Source organism: Gracilinanus agilis, chromosome 2, assembly GCF_016433145.1.
Source record: "Gracilinanus agilis isolate LMUSP501 chromosome 2, AgileGrace, whole genome shotgun sequence".
NCBI classification, from domain to species: Eukaryota; Metazoa; Chordata; class Mammalia; order Didelphimorphia; family Didelphidae; genus Gracilinanus; species Gracilinanus agilis.
The window spans coordinates 358,551,004-358,570,578 of NC_058131.1; the positions used below are offsets into that span (position 1 = coordinate 358,551,004).

Consider the following 19,575-nt stretch of genomic DNA (forward strand, 5'->3'; position numbering starts at 1 on the left):
TCTGCTAGATTCAAGGCCAGGCTGTGCTAGGCTGTGGGTTTAATGTGATGAATCGCACTATCTACCTATTCAATACAATTATCATTTCTTACTGTATAATAATAATGCATTATATGAAGGAACCAGAATTTGTTTAACCATTCCCTAACTGATGGGCTTTTTCTTTGTTTCCAATTCTCTTTGCTTTTACAAAAAAGTAATGTTATAAACATTTTGTTATATATAGGGACTTTCTTATCTTATATTTTCTTGAAGTAAAAGCGTAGTGGTGAAATCTGTGAGTCAAAGGGTATGGACATTTCAGTGATTTTATTTGCATAAATCCAAATTGTTTTCTAAAATACTTGTACCAATTAATAACCTCACTAACAATGCACTAGAGGGAGAAGAATCTTTCCACAACTGATTCCAACATTTACTATTCCTATCTTCTGTCACCTCTGCCAATTTGTAGAGTATGAGGTAAAAACCTCAGAGTTGTTTTGATTTGCCTTTCTTTTATTAGTAGTAATATGGAACATCCATTCCTATACTTGTTCATAATCTGCAAGCTGAGTACTGCCTGTTCATATCCTTTGACTACTTATCTATTGGGGAGTGATTTTTTGATTTTATAGATATATCAGTTAATTGTTTCTATATCTGTTTGTTGTTTCTTATCAGAGGAATTTGATACAAAGGATTTTTTGTTTATGTTTTTATTTGAACATTTTCCTTCTTATCCTATATACACTAATTTTATTTGTATAGAAACGTTTTAATTTTATATAATCAAAAGTATCAATTTTATCCTCAGTAACTGACTTCATTTCTTGTTTGCCTAGGAATATAGCTTTCATTTCAGCTTCTGACAGGTATATAACCTGCTGATATTTTTCATAATATGATTTTTAATATTAAGGTCACATATCTATTTAGAATGAATTGTGGAATATAAGGTAATGTATTGGTCCAAGTCTAATTTCTGCTAGACTTTCTAAGTGGATAGTCTAAAATGTGAAACTCAAATTCTACAGACAAAGGGAAGCTTTTTGAGCGTCAAGGGAATGAAATGGAATGGTTAGGTACATGCAAAGATTATTTTGGCAATGCTGTGCATAATAGATTAGAGATGTGAGAGACAGAGCCTGGAGGCAGGGAGAAGAGTTAGAAGGCTATTATAAAAGAATAGGTAGGTAGTACAGTGGACACAGTGCCAGACCTGGAGTTCAAAGGACCTGGGTTCAAATGTGATCTCAGATACTCCTAGCAAATCATTTTACCCAAATTACTTAGCCCTTGACATGCTTTTGTCTTAGAGTTGATAATAAGAGAGAAGGCAAGGGTTAAAAAAGGGGCAGTTATTATAGCATTCCATCTCAAAAGGGATAAGGCACATGATGTTTCAGTTATCCTCAATTATGACAATTTGTCATATTTAGTTCATGGGAAAATATTAAAACTACTTATTTTAGAGAAATTGAATTATCATTTAGACTTGATATACACACACACACCACACACACACACACACACACACACACACACACACACACACACACAATGCCCACTTGAGAAAGAAAAAATTCCTTCAGCATTCACTAACATGAAGTCTGAAGTTAGAGTATGTGTGATCAACTCCCAGACTTCTTACTTAACTGTGAGATCTTGGGCAAGTTATTTTACCTCTAAGGGACTTGTTTACTTTTCTATAAAGTGAGAATAATACATTTCCTTTCTTCTACAGTGGTTATAAGAAGAGTATTTTTTAGCTATAAAAGTGATACAGAAATTGAAACTACTATTAGTGTTATTATTAGATATAAAAGATTTAGAAAAACAAGTTTGGGTATTTGTCTAGATATATTAGCTAAGAGAGTGATGGGCAAACTTTTTAAAGAGGGGGCCAAAGGAAAGGAAATGCTCATCTGTCAGTCTATTTCTAAGGCAACTCTTTTGAAGTTTCATTGTATTGTATCCTACTCATTGTATTCATTTCATTCCGCATCTGGCTTGTGGGCCATAGTTTGCCCATCACTGAGCTAAGAGAACTAGGATTTTGTATGGTAGAGCCAGTCAGACAGTTAACAAGCCTCTATTAAGCCCTTACTATCTACTAGACACTGTGATCAGTGATAGGAATACAAATACAAGCAAAAAGAGAAACAGTTCCTGTCCTTATATTCTAATGGGAAATAAAATACACACTAGGAAGTTGAAAGGAAAGGAAGGAAAGTAGTCAGCATGGGGGCATGAAGGAAAGGTCCAGGAGAATGCAGGATGGTGAAAAATAAAGGGATGGAAAGCTTGGGCACCCTCTTTAAATGGAAGTCCTGGGAGGAGCCCTCCAAACTTAAATCACCAAGGAGGTACAATAGAAAGAACGTTGGATTCGAACTATGGGATCCTGGGCTATCATATCACCTCTTTGGGCTTCAGTTTATCTGTAAAGTGAATAGGTTTAAGTAAATGATATTCCAGTTCTAAATCCTGTGATCCAAAGTTCACTCCTATACTTTTCTCAGCTGTGCTATAATTGACCCATTTAGTATATTTATACTAGAAATGGGAATAGAAATATTTGTCAGCTTCTTAAAAAAAACTAATGTTGACCTATCTTGCCCTGATACACCACCTGGTGTCTGGTTTGAATATTGTATGTATTGAAATTGAACCACAGGATATTTAAGACATTTTATGGAATCAAGTATACTTAATAATAAATTCATCTTCTCACTCATTAAACAAATATTTATCAAATACCTAGTATAGAATACTATGCTAAATGTTTGAGGGCAGATAAGCTTATATAAAACAAAGTCCCTGTGCTAAGTTTAGTACAGGAATAAGACACCATCAGAAATCGTATATAACAAAATAAGTGAAGAAACAAAATACTTTAAGTGGCTAATAATATGGTGGGGGGGAAGCTATAGAAGATAAAGCATTAACCCTAAGAATGGAGAGATAGGTTTCAAAATCACTTTGCTGCAAGAGTCAACAAAGGCCTGAAATAAGAGGGTGACTGTGCCAGAAGGGAGAATGGGTCCAATGAGAGAGATACCATGAAGACAGTAATTGTGGGGTTTGGCAAATAATTAGTTAAGGTAGAGTGAGGAGTTAAGGATAATGCTAAGGTTATAAATTTGAAATACAGAAAGAATGATGGTACTGTTAGGGTCCGAATGGATTGCCACCCAAGGAGCACACGGAGACAATGCAATCCAAGCAAAGGGAAGTCTTTATTACTAGTGCGCGCTAGGGGAGCTCAGCAAAGGAGTTCCAGTGATGTATATTCAGAGCAAAGATTCCGGGCTGGTGGTTAAGGGGGGGGTCAAGGGATGGCGGGTAAGGTGGTGGGTGTTGACAGATTCAGGGGCGCCCTGTAGTTCCTGAAGTAGCCTTTGTAGTTAATGGTTTTTGGCTGTCTCCCCAAGCATGTAGGGTCTTTATGCTACATTTGGGAGCCTAATAACATCTTTTTGTTAGTGACCATGGATTTCTCTAAGACATCCTGACCTGTTAGTAACTTTAGGTTTCTCGGAGCCATCCTGATCTGGGAGTCCCTAGCCTGTGTTTGCTTGTGGTTGCTTAGTTTCTGTGTCATAACTTTGGGGTTCTACAGTACCTTCTATAGAAATATGGAAGTTTGGAAGTGGAGTGGGTTTAGTAGGAAAGGTAATTTGAACATGTTAAGTTTAAAATATCTATGGAACATACAAGTTGGAAATTCCAATAGGCAGTTCATGATGTAGGACTAGATCTCAGGAGAAAGAAAGATGAGCATTATATATAGATTTGTGAATAATCTGCAGAGAAATAATTAAGCCCAGGGGAACTGATGAAATCAGAGTGTGAAGTATGAATCAGACTTTCTTTTTTCTAGCAACAGCAACTTTTAATTTAATCAACCAAAAATTGAAAACACCCCTACTTAACACTTTGTTAGTCAACAAATAAGAGAATTCACAAGCCACTTATTTAAAGAGTTTACACCCTCAGAAACTCAATCAGTCAGGAACTTGTGAATCCTTTTGATAAGAGTTTACACCTTTAGAGAATGAGAGGTGTGAATCCCACAGACACTGCTTCCCTGGGTAGTGCTAGGCAATATGGAAGCTGTGATTGGTCCCTGTGAAAAGGAGAAGGGACAAAAAGAACTATAAAAGTCCTGATCTTCTTCAGCAAGAGAGTCTTCTGCAAGCAGTCTTCTGGAGATAGTCTTCAGGAGGTCCTCTTTGGCCTGAATCTGGAGCTTGGAGGATCGTGGACTGGGACTGTGGCTTCGGGCTTAGACTTGGGACCTTGGCTCTTGGATTGCCTTCTGGGTGAGTGAGTAGCTGACCTTCCTTTCCTGGTGTCTGGAGAAAGATTAGTTTCCGAAAGCCCTTCCCTTCTTGGAGGAGGCCTTCCCTTCTTGGAGGAGGCCATGTGGGTGGAACTCCAGGTCCTCAGCTCATGGGTTAACAAGCCCTGCTGGGCTGAGCTGAGCACTGGAGCAATACTTAAGTGTGATAGGTTAGACATCTTCTCTTCCCTCTTTTTTTGTATTTCTCTACTTTCACTCTTTCTACTCTCTTGTAAATAAAAGCTATTAAAAGTCATTTTGACTTGTGCTATAATATTTTAAATTGGTGACCACAGTATTATTTTAGACCACAGTATTACTCATAAAATTTAATTCCTTATGAGTGAGAGAGAGGAGGAGGAGGAGGAGGAGAAGGAGAAGGAAAAGAAGGAGAAGGAGAAGACAGAAGAAAATAGAAGACAGAAAGCCTTGGAGTACATCAAGAATCACTAGATATCATAGGGATGATAATCTAGTCAAAGAGCCTGAGAAGGACCAGTGAGATAGGCAGAAGGAGAACCAAGAGTCAGTAATATCGTAAAAACACAAAAGAAATATAGGAAGAAAAGTTAGTCAACAGTACTAAATGCTACAGAGATGCCAAGAAGTCAAGGACTGAGAGGAAAAAATGAGATTAGACAATTAAGAGCTCATTGGTATCTTCAGAGAGTCTTTTTTAGTGAGTAATGAACTCATAAGCCTAAATGAAAAGAGTTCAGGAATTAGTGAAATGAGTAAGTAGAAGCAATACCTGTAGACAACATTTTTTTAGAAGTTTGCCTAAGAAGGGAGGAGAATATAGGATGATAGCTTGAGGAGATGGTAAAGTCTACTACAAGTATTTCAAGGATGGGAGAGATTTTGTTATGTTTGAAGGCAGTAGAGAAGGAACCAATAGAAAGAGACTGAAGTAAAGTGGTAGTGGGGAATCTACCACAGAAAATGGAAGGTTAAAAGATTAAAGGATCATGTAGAGAGGTTGACTATAGAAAGAAAAGTTATCTCATTATTAGTAAGCAGAGAAAAGAACCATAGAATATAAAATGATGAAAAAAGGCTTTAAAAATGAAGAAAGGGAGAAAGGAGCTCACAATAGCCTCAATTTTCTCAGAAAAAATAATAAGTAATCAATCTCCTTACCTGAGATGGTTCAAGAAAGGGCATATTTGGAAGACTTCAGGAGAGAAGAAAATGTTTAGTACAGTAATTCTGCCTGAGGAGTGGAATAAACAATCAATTGGAGAGGAATAATAAGATTGTGTTGCTGAAGTGAGGGCTTAGATGACATTTGAAATGTAGTGCAATCAATTAGCCCTTTTACTTTTTTTTCCAGCTCTCAACAACAATTATGTAGGAACTGATAAAATAGATGGTGGGATTAATTCAAGGTTGGAATTTTGTCAGGGATTAGAAGAAATAGGACTAGAGGCAAAACAATTCAAAATTAGATGATGGTGTGAAGTTGAATTGGTAAATTACATGATGAAAATTAGAAATTGAGAAAAGTGAAGTCATTGCAGAGGTAATATCTTGAAAAAATACAAGGAAGTATAGAGTTTGGAGGTTTCTAACTAATTCCCTATCTTACCTCCAAGAAAAGCTATTCTGAACCTTCTCTTTTCTCCTTCAGGCCCATTCAGGTCCTTTCCTTCCTCCAGTCTATTCTGTAAATTGTTGTGATAGTAATTTTCTTTAGGAGCAGATAGGACTGACCGATTTACCTATTCAACCAGTTTCAATGGTTTCCTTTTTCATTTTCATCTAGAATAAAATATAAACTACTTTGTTGAGTTTTTAAAGGCCTGTACAACCTGGTCTCAAGCTACTTTTCCAACTTTACTGGATATTACTCCCCTATCCACTTGTTAAGATCTAGCCTTCTCTATGTGTTCCTCACTCATGAAACTCAACTTCCTATCTCTGTGACATTCCATTGATTATCTCCAATGTTTGGAATGCACTCCCTCCTCACTTCTACTTCATAAAGGCCCTCATTTCCTTTGGGATGCAACTCAGATGCCATCTTATGTGTGAGGCCTCTCCTGATCTGCCAATAAGTGACTTTTCTCAGATTATACCTTGTATTTAACTACTTGTTTCTATAATTCATATTTACACTGCATATGTTTTTAAATTTTTATTTTCCCCAGTTACATGTAAAAACAGTTTCCAACAGTTTAAAATGAATTTTAAGTCTCCAATTCCCTCCCTCTCTTTCCATCTCCAAACCCTCACCTCACTGAGATGGTAAGCAATCTCCTATAACATTTTTCTATATTGATCCTTTTGTGGAAGGAAACTAGAACAAAAGAAAATTAAGAGATAAAGTGGAAAAATTTTCCTTTGGTCTGGATTTAGACTCTATTAGTTTTTTTTTTTTATCATGAGTCCCTTGGGGTTGTTTTGGATTATTGTATTGATGAGAAAAACTAAATTATTCACAGTTGTTCATTATAAAGTATTCCTGTCACTATGTACAATGTTCTCCTAGTTATTTCATTCTGCATCAATTCTTGTAAGTCTTTTCCAGATTTTTCTGAGTCTCCTGCTCATCATTTCTTTATAATATTCTATTAATTACAGTATTCCATTGCATTCTTATACTATAACTTACACAGCCATTCTCTAATTGATGGGTATCCCCTTACTTTCCAATTCTTTGCCCCTATAGAAAGAACTGCTTTAGATATTTTTGTACATACAGGTCCTTACCCCCCCCCCCCCATCCCTTTTTTTTTTTAATTTCTTGGAGATACAAACATAGTAATGATATTGCTGGGTCAGAGGGTATGTACTGTTTTATAGCCTTTTGGCCATAGGTCTAAACTGCTCTCACGATTGACTGAATCAGTTCAAAACTCCCCCAATAATGAATGCATCAGTGGATCAATTTTCCAAAGATCTCCTCAAAGTTATCTCATTTCCTTTTCTGTCATAATAGCCAATCTGACAGGTAAGGAATGGTACCTCAGAGTCATTTTAATTTGCATCTCTAATTAATAGTGATTTAGAATATTTTTGCATGACTATACAGAGCTTTAATTACTTTGTGTGAGAACTGTCTGTTCATATCCTTTGACCCTTTATTAACTGGGGAATGACATATATTTGTACATTCAATTTATTTCTCTATATTTGAGAAATGAGGCCTTTATTAAGGAGACTTAATAAAGCATTTTCCCCATTATTACTATGTATTACCCTCCATCCTATTTCCTTAAGTTTAATTTCGGACCATAATATCCCCCAATTGGCCCTAATTTCTATCAACTCACCCCCTATTCCTGTCCCCTTCCCTTCCTACTTTCTGGTTGGGTAAGACAGAATTCTATACTTAATTCATTGTGTATATTCTTCCCTCATTGAGCCACTTCTGATGAGAGTAAGCTTCATGTGCTCCCCTCCCAACAGTTTTGCTGGGTAAGTGATTCTTAGTTGAAGTCCTATCTCCCTTGCCCTCTGGAATATCATATTCCAGGCCCTTTGCTCCTTTAATGCAGAAGCTGCTAAATCTTGTGTCCTGACTGTGGCTCCACGATAACTGAATTGTTTCTTTTTGGCTGCTTGCAGTATTTTCTCTCTGACTTGTGAGTTATGGATTTGGGCTGTAATATTCCTATGAGTTATCCTTTTGGGATCTTTTTCAGGAGGTAACTGGTAGATTCTTTCCATGAAAAGATAGGATAAAATAAAATTTCAGCTCAAAACAACTTAGAAGGCTAGCACAAAAGAGCCGATGTGGAAGTAGAAAACAAAGCAGCATACCAAGGCAGGAAGCATCTGAATCAATAGCAAAGGCTTCTGGAGCTCCCAGCCATACACGATAAGAGGAATCAAGACAACCCATCAGAAGGAGATTACAGGGGTCCCCTTTCTGGATCTAGGTACAAGACTCTTGTCCTATTGTCCTTATGCAGTTCTAGGTCACGATCCTGGATTGTGGTCTTAGAATAAGGAAGAGTAATAGCACAAACCAGAGATTATGGCAGCAGGGGAGCAGGGAACCTGGTCACAGTTCCAAGGTGAAAAAGAGTGCTTGTGATTACTCAGAGACTAGAGCACAGGCCAGGAGAGTATTAAACACACCTCTTCTTACATCATACCACCTTGGAAGAACTGAAAGCAGATAGATTCCAAGAGTTAGTTCTGAAGGCAGCTGCACAAAGAGCCTAAAGTTTGGAACAGTGTTTCCTTCACCATAGTTACAGAGTCCAACTTTAACATTTTTTTAAGTTAAAAGAAAAGAAAAAAGCTGGAAAATGGGCAAAAAACAAAAAAAAGGAACTCAACATAGAAAGTTATTTTGGTGACAGGGACAACCAAACACAAACTCAAAAGACAACAAAGTCAATACCATTGTATCCAAAGCCTCCACAAAAAAATTAATTTGTCTCAAACCCCAAAAGAATTAATGGAGGAGCTCAAAAAGGGTTTTTTAATTAAATGAGAGGTAGAAGAAAAATTGGAAAAAGAAATGAGACCAATACAGGAAAATCATGAAAAGAGAGTTAAGTTGGTAAGGGAGGCACCAAAAAAAATGAAGAAATCAATATCTTAAAAAACAGATAGGCCAGTTAGTAAAAGATGCACAAAAATCCACTGAAAAGAACCCCTTCAAAAGCAGAATTGGCCAAATGGAAAAAGATACATAAAAATGCACTGAGAAGAACTTTTTAAAAAGAAGAATTAACCATATGACAAAAGGGTTACAGAAATTCACTGAGGAAAAGGACTCTTTCAAAAGTAGAATTGGCCCAAATGAAGGAGATACAAAAGCTCACTAAAGAAAATCATGCATTAACAATTAGAATTTGGCCAAGTGGAAGCTAATGCCACTATGAGATATCAAGAAACAATCAAAGTCAAAAGAATGAAAAAAAAAATAGAAGAAAATGTGAAATATCTCATTGGAAAAACAACTGACCTGGGAAATAAATCCAGGAAAGATAATTTAAGAATTATAAGACTACCAGAAGGCTGTGATCAAAGAAAGAGCTTAGACATCATCTTTCAAGAAATTTTTAAGGAAATTTGCCCTGTTATTCTAGAACCAGAGGTAAAATAGAAATTGAAAGAATCCACTGATCACATCCTAAAAGAGATTTCCCAACCAATGGCTTTGGGAGTGATGGAATCACCAGAAGAGGCTCCTATAGCTCTCAGCCTTACACAGTACAGGAGGTCAAACTGTAACCTAGATCTCTGAATGGGCAATGTGAGGAGTCTTGTACCCAGTCAGTAAAGGGACCTCATGTCATCTTTTTTCTGAGCAATTGTTCAACCCCTGTGGCTGAGAGCTCAAGAAGCCTTTGCTGCTGATTCAACTGCCCTCAGGGCCCACTGCCTTGATGGGGACTTCCCTGGCATGCTGCTTTGTAATCCACTTCCACTCAGGTGCAATAGACCTTTTCTGCTGGCTTTTTAAGTTGTTTTGGGATGAAAAATTATTTCACCCCATCTTTTTGTGGATTATACTGCTCCAGATTTCATTTTCAGGCATTGTCGTAGCTTTGTGGTAGGTAATTTGATAGATATCAGGGGGGTCTATGAACCTTTTCTGCCAACTTTGCTCCACCCCTACTATATATATTTCTAAGGGATATTTTTGTTGTTGTTTATATTTGTGTTCCCAGTGTAGCAAATTGTAGATATTTAATGCTTGACTTAAAATGAGAGTGAATGGGTTAAGGCATAGGAAACAATGGAAAGATAGAAAATTATCAAGGAATTTTAGAGGTGTTGATCATTGAAGCAGAACACTTATGGGTAGTGCTGAGATTAAAGATAAAAGCATTTTTTAAACATGGTGGAAGGATGTGGATTTTGAGAAGATTAAAGAATCTGAGAGATTAATCTGTGAGAAGGAACATCAACACAAATGCTAAAGGCTCATACTATAGACAGGAGTTGGGGGAGTGAGGAAGATAGTGATTCAAATGTATAATTCCTTGGGAATAGAAGGAAAATAAACCAGTGGCCAGTAGAAAATAGCCACCTTGATCTGTATAACATGAAAGATTTTAATAGAATGAACTTCAAAAGAGAAGTTGCTGAGTGATTACAGCAAAGGGAGATGCAATAGAGCTATAACAGGAAGGAGAATGGGAAATATACTAACATCTGAGGGAAGCCAGATCAGTAAGAAGAAATGGGGAGAATAAATACAGAATTAAGGGAAATTTGTTTCTACAAGACTTCATTCCAGAAGAGACCATAGAGAAAGCATTTTACAGATGAAAACTGAGACCAATAGAGTTGAAGTGATTTGCCCTGAGTCTTATGAGTGGCAAGCAGCAAAGTTGGAAGTTCATTTTTTAATTCAAGAAATATATATGTTTTTCTAAATATAATAGAAAAAGGACTCACTTTGGAAATAGAGCTCTACTTTCAAATTCTGGCTCTGAATTACTCACCATACTTTTGGATTTGCAAAGTCTATATCAATAAAGTATATGGGTACAAAGGGTTCTGGGGGAGGATGGGTTTATGTGTGTATATATGTGTGTGTAAGGATGATGTTAGACTATGTAACTTTCAATTATTTTGTATACAAAGAAAATAATCCTTTAATTTCTTTTTTTTCTGTAGGAATGCTTCAAATACCTTTTTTTAAAACTGAATATTCAGCTTTGTTCATTAATGATTAGGGTGCTGTTTGCAGGGTATGTATCCTAAGTATCCTAGGATTGAATTTTGAGCTCCTTTGCTCTTGGGAACATATAATACCATTTCCTTTTGGGGTTTCTGGTAGGTGCAAAATAGATTGTTCTTATTGGAATTTCCTTTCCTTTATAAGTGAAGATCTTTCTTCTGATTACTTGCTAAATTTACTGTTTGAAATGAGAATTTCCTTGCCTTGAGGAGTTTATATTCATATAAACTTTCTTTCTGTCCATTTCCCACAGTTCCCCCTAACCCCCCACCCCCACCCCCACCTCTATTCAGAAGTGGTGACTAAGGAAAGGAGTTTTGATCTGAGGACTCACAAGGATGATGACTTGGGCCTCATGCTCATCAGGTAATGAGTTCTAATGGTCTTTCAAGAATTAATGGCAGTATTGATTTGATTACTGAGACTCAGTTTCCCTCTCCTGTACTAAGAATCTACCCAAACCTAGTGTTTGTGTAACCTGAACCCCAAGTCCCATTAGTATGGGCCTCTCTCCTAACTGGTGGAGATCAATAACTGCACCCATAGGAAGGTTGAGATGGAGTTTTTGAAAGTAGGAGAGAAGAGAAATCTAGTCTCTTCAAGCTCTTTGAGGTCTTCTTGCTTCTAACTTTGAGGGAGAAGGAAGAAGTTGACCTCAGAGGAGATCACGGTCTTTCCCCATCTTGCTACATTGGAGATATCAAGAAATTTCTCTTTGGGTAAGATTTGGAGCTTTCTCTTGGTTGAATTGAGTAATCTCATGCCCAGAGAGAAAGAAATCGAGAAAGAGCTCTTTCAATCTGTATTGAATTTAGTAAATGTATATCCTGATATGTATACTTTTTCAGATTTCTATTTTGCTATTAATTTGGATAAATGGGTTTCTTAGCTATTTCCTATGTGTGTTCATTGTGATATTGTTATGTGGCGGGAAGGAGTTTCATCATTGGATATAAAGCTTCTGACTCCCTTAAGAAACAGCAATCAGATTTTTGAAACTAAAATTTGTATACCCTAGAAAAAATATTTAAAGGATCATTTACCTATCTATTTATCAAAATCTAGATATAATTTTATCCTAATACCCCAACTCTCTGAGGAGAACAGAGTACCTTCCCTGCTTCCTAATTTCTGCTTCCCCTCCCAGCATGAATTAAAGTCTCTATTGGAGAAGACATGAGGGAGGAAATGTTAGTGAAGTTTAGTCTTGCCTCATTGTGAGGCGAGCAAGTACATATGGACTCACACACTCACTCCATCCTTCATTACAAATACATCAATCTATCATTCTGTGAATCTATCTATCTCAAGGATATTGTGAGAAGATTAAATAGTATAACCATTCATGAAGTTCTTTGGAATCATTAAAGCATGAAAGCATAATATAAATGTGAGCTATTATTTGGTAGGTATCTTGTGTGAATGGAAAAACATATTTTCTGTTGGGAAGCACTAAGTTAATCATGGTAGATAATGAGTTCTAGAAGTTAATTAGAAATTGTATCTGCCCTCAGAACTATGTTATCTTGAAAGGCACTGGTACTGTTCTTGATATCCAGTCCCTCTAACCTCAGGGTCATCTACACTACAATCTTCTGCATAAAAGCCTGGGACACACAAATTCAAATTCATTTATGAATTCCAAGAGGGGAGTTACTATTTTGTACTGGAGTAATTCAGAGAAATAAAAGCAGTGTGGCCAATAAATCGATTAGCATTTGTATTGCAGGAAGAAGCAGTAGAACTGAAATCAGTAGATATGAGTTTAAATCCTAGTTCTGTTTAGTGTGAGCTTAGGCAAGGCACTTCACTCTAATAAATCAGCCAAGGAGGCAGCTAGATGCCTCAGTGGATTTAGAGCTAGACCTAGAGATGGTCCTGGGTTTAAATCTGACCTCAGACATCTCCTAGCTCTGTAATCCTGGGCAAGTCACTTAACCCTCGTTGCCTACTCCTTACCATTCTTCTGCTTTAAAACCAACACACAGTATTGATTCTAAAATGAAAAGTAAGGGTTTTTAAAAAAATCAACCAATAAGTATTTCTAGGACATATAGGGTATAAAAACAGAGAATGGAACAATCCCTACTCATAAGTTTACTCTCTACATGAAATGTAAGGTTTCTTCTAGGTATAAATTTTATGAAAAATTCATACAATTGGGGGGAAAAATTGGGTTGCATTCTTTTAGAAAGTATAAAGACAAGCTTTAGTTCACTAGAAGGATGGTGAAAGGGCTGTAAATTATTATTACATGCAAAAATTGGTTAAAGAAGCGGAGAAATACATTCCACAGAATGGAGGGAACAGAACTCCATACTATCACATCTGAAGAGGCTATTCTACTAGCCTCGGCGCTTATCCATCAGCCCTAAAGCTATCTGATTAGCACCCAGACTATTCCAACGGCTATTAGGCTATTATACCACCATAAACCAGTTCTTCAAATAAAATTCATTTCTTACTTCTGGATGAAACATTGTTTGAGTTTCCCATTCTTGGGGTGAGACCCTGATATAAACTCGGGAGTGTTTCTCCTACAACACGACAAATACTCACATCTCCCGATTCTCTGCCAGGGCTCTTTTCACCACCTCAAACAGCCAAGGCGTTCCCAGTTTACACATTGAGAAAACTGAGGTCCAGAGAGGGAAAGTGACCCTCCCAAGGTGTCACTGTCCCTAGATAACAGGATCAGTAGGAGATACTAACCTTCTTTCCTAGACAACTTAACGGCAATTTCCGCCACATTCAACATGGCGCCTTTGCCGTATTCTCAGGAGCCACTCCTAATATGGCAGCTCAGGCTACCCCGCCCCGGAAGTGGAGGTCCACAGCGCCGGAAAAGGAAGCGGTGTGGCGGGGAGCCGGAAGTGTTTGCCGGGGTTCTCACTCCCTCCCCCTTCCCGAGCCACAATAACAGACAGGAGGCCGCTGGACAGGTGAGACTCTGGCTACGCTACCGGGGGCTCCGGTTCTGGGCGTGGCGGGGCGGCTGGTCCCCTGTTGAGCCCCTGTCTCGCTTGTTCTTCCTCACAGACACAGCTGCAGTCTCGGAGCCGGAACATGGTCCTCCCGTGGGCCCAGGCCCGCGCAGCCTCCACCGCCGCCTCGGCCTCTGAGTGCCCGGTAATGGGGGAGGGGGAGCCTTGCTGTCACGGCTGGAGACGCAGGGGAGGTGGGGAGGAGACACGCCGGAATCTCCCTCATACGTAGAGAATCCAGGACTTGCTAGAGTTGGGGGATAGGAGGCAGAAGACAACTTTGAGAACCGGGATGGGAGAAGGGCAAAGACGGGCGGAGATAGGGGACTGTGGACAGTGGGATCTGGACACCTGAATGGAGAAGAGGGGGGATGGGGAGCAGCGAAAAGCCCAAATGAAAGGACGCAGAGTCAGGGCAGATGGACACCCAGGGGGCACACTGTGGCTGGGAGATATAGGGATGGCAGAAAGGGAGAAGAAGCACTAGGATTAAGTAAAGTAAAAATGTGATCCCTTGCATCCGTAGGTGGGGAAAATCTTGGAGCAAAACCATGGAAATGTATTATACAGTGACATTTTTTAAATGCATGGAACGGAATTTGGGAAATGGTAGACTAGATGATCTCAAAGATTTCTTCTAGAATTGATGTCCTATGAGTTTCTGTATTAACCCTGACGATTCCTCTAGTTGAAATTTTAACCTTTCTTCAAGATCCATGTTCAAATGCTACCTCTTGGTAATCTTTCATGAGTTTTCATCATAAGACAGAAGCCATGTATTTATTCTTTAAACGCCTATGATAATGGATGTGCCATTCTCCCAGTCACTATATTCTACATCATTTTTATTTATTTCCGTCTATCTCTTCTACCAGATAATGAGCTCCATAGGGCAAGAACTTCATATTATTTATCTTTGTCTTCTAAAGAGCCTTTTATTAATATTAATAGTTACTTTACTATTTTTGTAACAATTTACAGTCTACAACTCTAAGCTATGAGCTCCAGAAGCTTCCGGCTCCAAGGGACTCCGTTATCCCTTTCCATTTCAAAAACTTAAGCTAAGCTGCCCTCATTTCTTTTAAATTATGCAGAGAGAGAGAGAGAGAGAGAGAAAGAGTGAGTGTGAGTGAGAGAGGGTGAGTGAGTTTTAGTGGGTGGTGCAGAATGATTCTAGTGGCACTGATTTCAAACTGATTGACATTTAATAAGCTAGATGAAGAGAGACAGCAGTTAAGTAGCCAGTAGCAAGATGATTTAATTGGGTCTTTTCTTTTAGAGAATTTACTGAAGAGATCAGGGAACTAAATGGAGAATCATAAAATCCTAAGTCAAACCCTTTATGAATCCAAACAACAACTTCGCTGAGAAATGGTTGATCATCTACTCTCTTCTTGAAAACCTCCAGAGATGGTGAGCCCACTCTTCAAAGACAGTTCATTCTACTTTTGTATTTTCCTAATTAATAGAAATTTATTACATTGAGCTCTAACTCACCTTCATGTAAATTCTCTTCACTGGTTACAATTCTATCCTTTGTGTACAGGAAATATTTTTCTAATCCATTTTCCAATTGAGAAACTCTGAAAGGATATAGGAATATGCTTATTGGTTTGGGAAAAGAAAGAATTAGGCATTAGGTAGCTGGAGTTTCCAAGTTCATTAGTTGAACCATTTGGTTGCTTCTAAATTTTGATGTATTTGTATCGATAAAAGGCAATCAAGGGGGCAGCTGGGTAGCTCAGTGGATTGAGAGCCAGGCCTAGAGACAGGAGATCCTAGGTTCAAATCTGGCCTCAGACACTTCCCAGCTGTGACCCTGGGCAAGTCACTTAACCCCCATTGCCTACCCTTAGCACACAGTATTGACTCCAAGATGAAAGGTAAGGGTTTAAAAAAAAAAAAAAAAAGGCAATCAAACCTGAGGAATTGTCATGTGAGAAAAAGGGTACCTAATTGAGGAAGTTGAGAATGGAATATCTTAAGGTAAGACTGTGCCTGTAACTTAATTAGGGTAATCAGATCTCAAGATGCAGAAAATATTAAGGAGAAGGTGTTGGCACCAGAGAAGTTGAGAGTTGAACTGATGTAGTAAAATAAAAGAATACATTTTTAAGTCAGAGGACCTATCTCTGCTACCATAAATTTCTGTAAGTCACTTGGCTTCTGGGCTTTATCTTCCTTATTTATAATATGAGGAGATCATACTAGTTAATTTTTTGACTCTAAGTCTTATTACTTTGTGATTTAATTCCAAAATGAGAGAATTAGGAGAAATTTCAGATGTAGTTGTAAGCTATATGAACATGAGCCCTTATTATCGTTGTTATTATTAATAGTATATGGTAGGAAGATGTGAATCAATGGTAAGGGAGACAGATAATCTGGACTGTTAATCACTAAACAATATAGTTTATGTAGACCTTGAAAGAATTAAATTTAAAAAACCCTGAACTAGCTGTATGGGAAAGTTCCAACCCTCTTCCCCCCTCCCCCAAAACAAAAAAAAGCACAATAGGGGGATAACTTCAATTTTCAAAGACAGTAGGAAGAGAAATTGTGTTTTGGAAGAGTCCTATTTTAGAAATAAGTGGGGAGCAAGACAGCTTACTGTTAAAAGAGACCTAAAATGTGGCCATTCCATTATCACAGAAGTAATACTTATAAAGCCCAGTTTTCTTAGAAAACAAATCATACCCTTTTTGAGAATTGAGACATACCACTTGTCTATCTCCAGACCTATGGAGTACCTCTCCATTCCATCCTGATTTCTTTGAATACTTGGGGCTAGAATTTTTTTAGGCCAGATGACTTGAACATATTGAGGAAAGCTAAATGCTAGCTTAGCATCTCATGTGGGGCTTGATTCCTTTTCTAAAGGGCTTGGTGGACTAGAAGGAAGATGTAGCAGTCATGAAGAGAAAGGTTCAGAATTAGTGATGGAATGGGTAAATTGGAAGAATAGGAGATTCTGATCAAAGGGTAGACTCAACAGTTCAGGGAGAAATTGTGTGGATGAATAGCACTAATCAGAACATTAGAAATATTTTCAACATAAATGGTGGAGATCTTCAGGAGAAGATTATTAGGGATGTTGTAGAGGAGATTTATGTCTAGTTAGTCAACTATCTGACCTACTTTCTCTTTTGATTCTGATTTTTGTAATGACAGAATTTGGTTTAGAGAAGAATATTATCTCAATACCTGAGACCTTGAGGAAGTTTAGAAGGTGTCTTTTGAGTATTTGCTGTCACAGGTATCTAGACAAATTATAAATTTGGTTTTGCTTTAATATAGCCTTTCTTTGACTATAGATCAAGTCCCCGAAGTGATATATCTTTACAAGAAAAAATAAACACAGCTAGAGTGGGACAGGGTAGGACATATACTCAAGTTTGATAGGAGTCCAACTTGGGGAGAAAGTTTGGGTTGGATTTGGACTGATAGGGTTTTTGCTTCTTTTGTCATACATGGGCAGATTGCTTTGTATTGATGATTCTTTTGAAGAAGCCCTCACTCCATTGTTGTTCCTAGGGGTCTAATCATTCCATGTGAAAGCTTGAAGAAATAATAGATGTCTTTTAGCCCAATTTAAATTTTAACAGAGAATTCAGCTGAGGCTCAGATAAGGCAGTTGACATTCTTTATAGTATGCTGGTAAAAGTTACAGGGCCAAACTGCATTCAGGTTGTGCCCTTTTTATTGTGCCAGGCTTGTGCTTTGGTTACATAATGAGAAAAACCTTAGGCATAAGAAGGCAATAGATTGTTTTTATGCTTAGAACAGTAGCTAGAGAATGGGTGACTTCAGATATAGTCAGATGAGGATAAGTGAAAAGAGAATACTATCAAGACAGAATATTAATTAGATCATATCGAGAGAGGTGGGTGACCAAATGGCTTGTGCCAAGACATTACAATTTTTGTTTTAAAGAATAAAATTATTTTAATCAAAGCTAAGCCTAATGATCTACCACGTGCCTGGGATCTGGCTAAATACAAGAGAAAAAGTAGAAAAAGACCCCAAACTTACAATGCAAGCACTTTTCTCAGAGGTCACCACTTTAGTTTCCTTCCTTGGGACCTAAGTAATACTATTATTACAGGCATATTTCTCATAAACCTATTTATGTGCCTTCTTAGGGTGTAGTATATTAGAAGCAAAAAATTAGAAGGGAGAAGGGGAATTGAAAGAGAGGGGATAAAGGTCAAAGGGGAGAATGAAGGGTACTTCTAGAAGTAGGCATGCTAAGGGCAATGATTAATGCCAGACAAAAGCAAATGTTGGATGCCAGCAGACCATAACAGATAAGTGCACAAACTCAAGACATAACAGTACAGGGCTGTTTATTTTAAGGACAGAGATGCCTAAAAAAGATCCTGAGGGAGGTATCCAATATGTTGCAACATAGTAGAAACTGTAGATTCTCAGCTAGAAGGAATCTTCCATATAATCTAGTTCCACCTGTGTCAGAACTTGAGACCCTTTACAATATCCCTGAGAGGTGGCTATCCATCTACTTCTATTCTACTTTGAAGATAATCTTGTTTTATGGAAATCATTAGTTCCTGAGGCATCATATTCCATTTTTGGTCAGGTCTATCTGTATCCCTCTTAATTTGTATCCTTTGCTTCTAATATGCCTCATGAGGCCAAACAGAACAAATCTAATCTTCCCTTTCACAGGACAGCTACTTATCTCTTTCTAAACCTCCCCAGTTCATCCTGCTGATCCTCATGGACAGTTTCTAGTTCCTGTAGCATCCTTGGACATGTTATGGATGCATGTCAGTTCTCAGTATCACTTCTGAAATACAGTACCTATAAATGTTCAGATGACTACAAAGAGGGTCTGAGCAGGGCAGATTTATGTTGAGACTAGCACCTCCCTCTTTCTGAACCCTTCTTTAATGGGTCCGAGAGATCAACCAATCCGGGTGGATATTACTTCTACCAAAATAGATCCCATCTTCCGTAGTCTAGTTTGTTGAGGCTTTTCATAAAGAAAGTTTTCCTGTCATATCTGTCCTTAATGTCATTTACAACATCTGCAAATCCTTAGTAATGTTGCCACCTCCTTATACACACCAATGGTTTTTTAGAGAAACAGCAGGGTATAGGAGCTAAAAGGCTGCCCTGAGAGTCGGGGCCTGTGCTGAAATCTCCTCTTGTCCCTTAGTAATTATATAATCCTGGACAGATCAGTTCTGTATCTGTTTATTCATCCTCCAAATGGAATAATTAATTTGTAGTCTCCACCTCATGGTTGTTGTTAGATTTAAGTGTGATAATGCATTTGAAGCACATAAACATCCATTATTGTTTCCATTGTCCTTTGGATCACCTGAAATTTAGATTTCCTTAAATCATAAGGAAATTTAGGATTATTGAAAGTGCTATATGGTTTTTCTTTCTGTTTTTTTTTTTAACTCTTTCCTTCTGCCTGAGAATTGATACTAAATATTGGTTCCAAGGCAGAACAGTGTTTTAAGTGCTAGACAATTGGGTTAATTGACTTGTCCAGAGTCACAGAAGTACCTAAGGCCATATTTGAACTCAGGACTACTCATCTCTAGATCCTAGATCTGACTCTATCCACTAAGATACCTCGC

At 37.9% G+C, this 19,575-nt stretch overlaps 1 long non-coding RNA gene across 1 annotated transcript; it reads left to right on the top strand.

Annotated features, from left to right (window-relative positions):
- Positions 1 to 13,864: 13,864 nt before the first annotated feature.
- On the top strand, positions 13,865 to 15,747 carry LOC123235523. The gene is made up of 3 exons (XR_006505389.1): positions 13,865 to 13,921; positions 14,019 to 14,108; positions 15,243 to 15,747. It is a non-coding gene; the product is annotated as an uncharacterized LOC123235523 (long non-coding RNA).
- Positions 15,748 to 19,575: the final 3,828 nt, after the last annotated feature.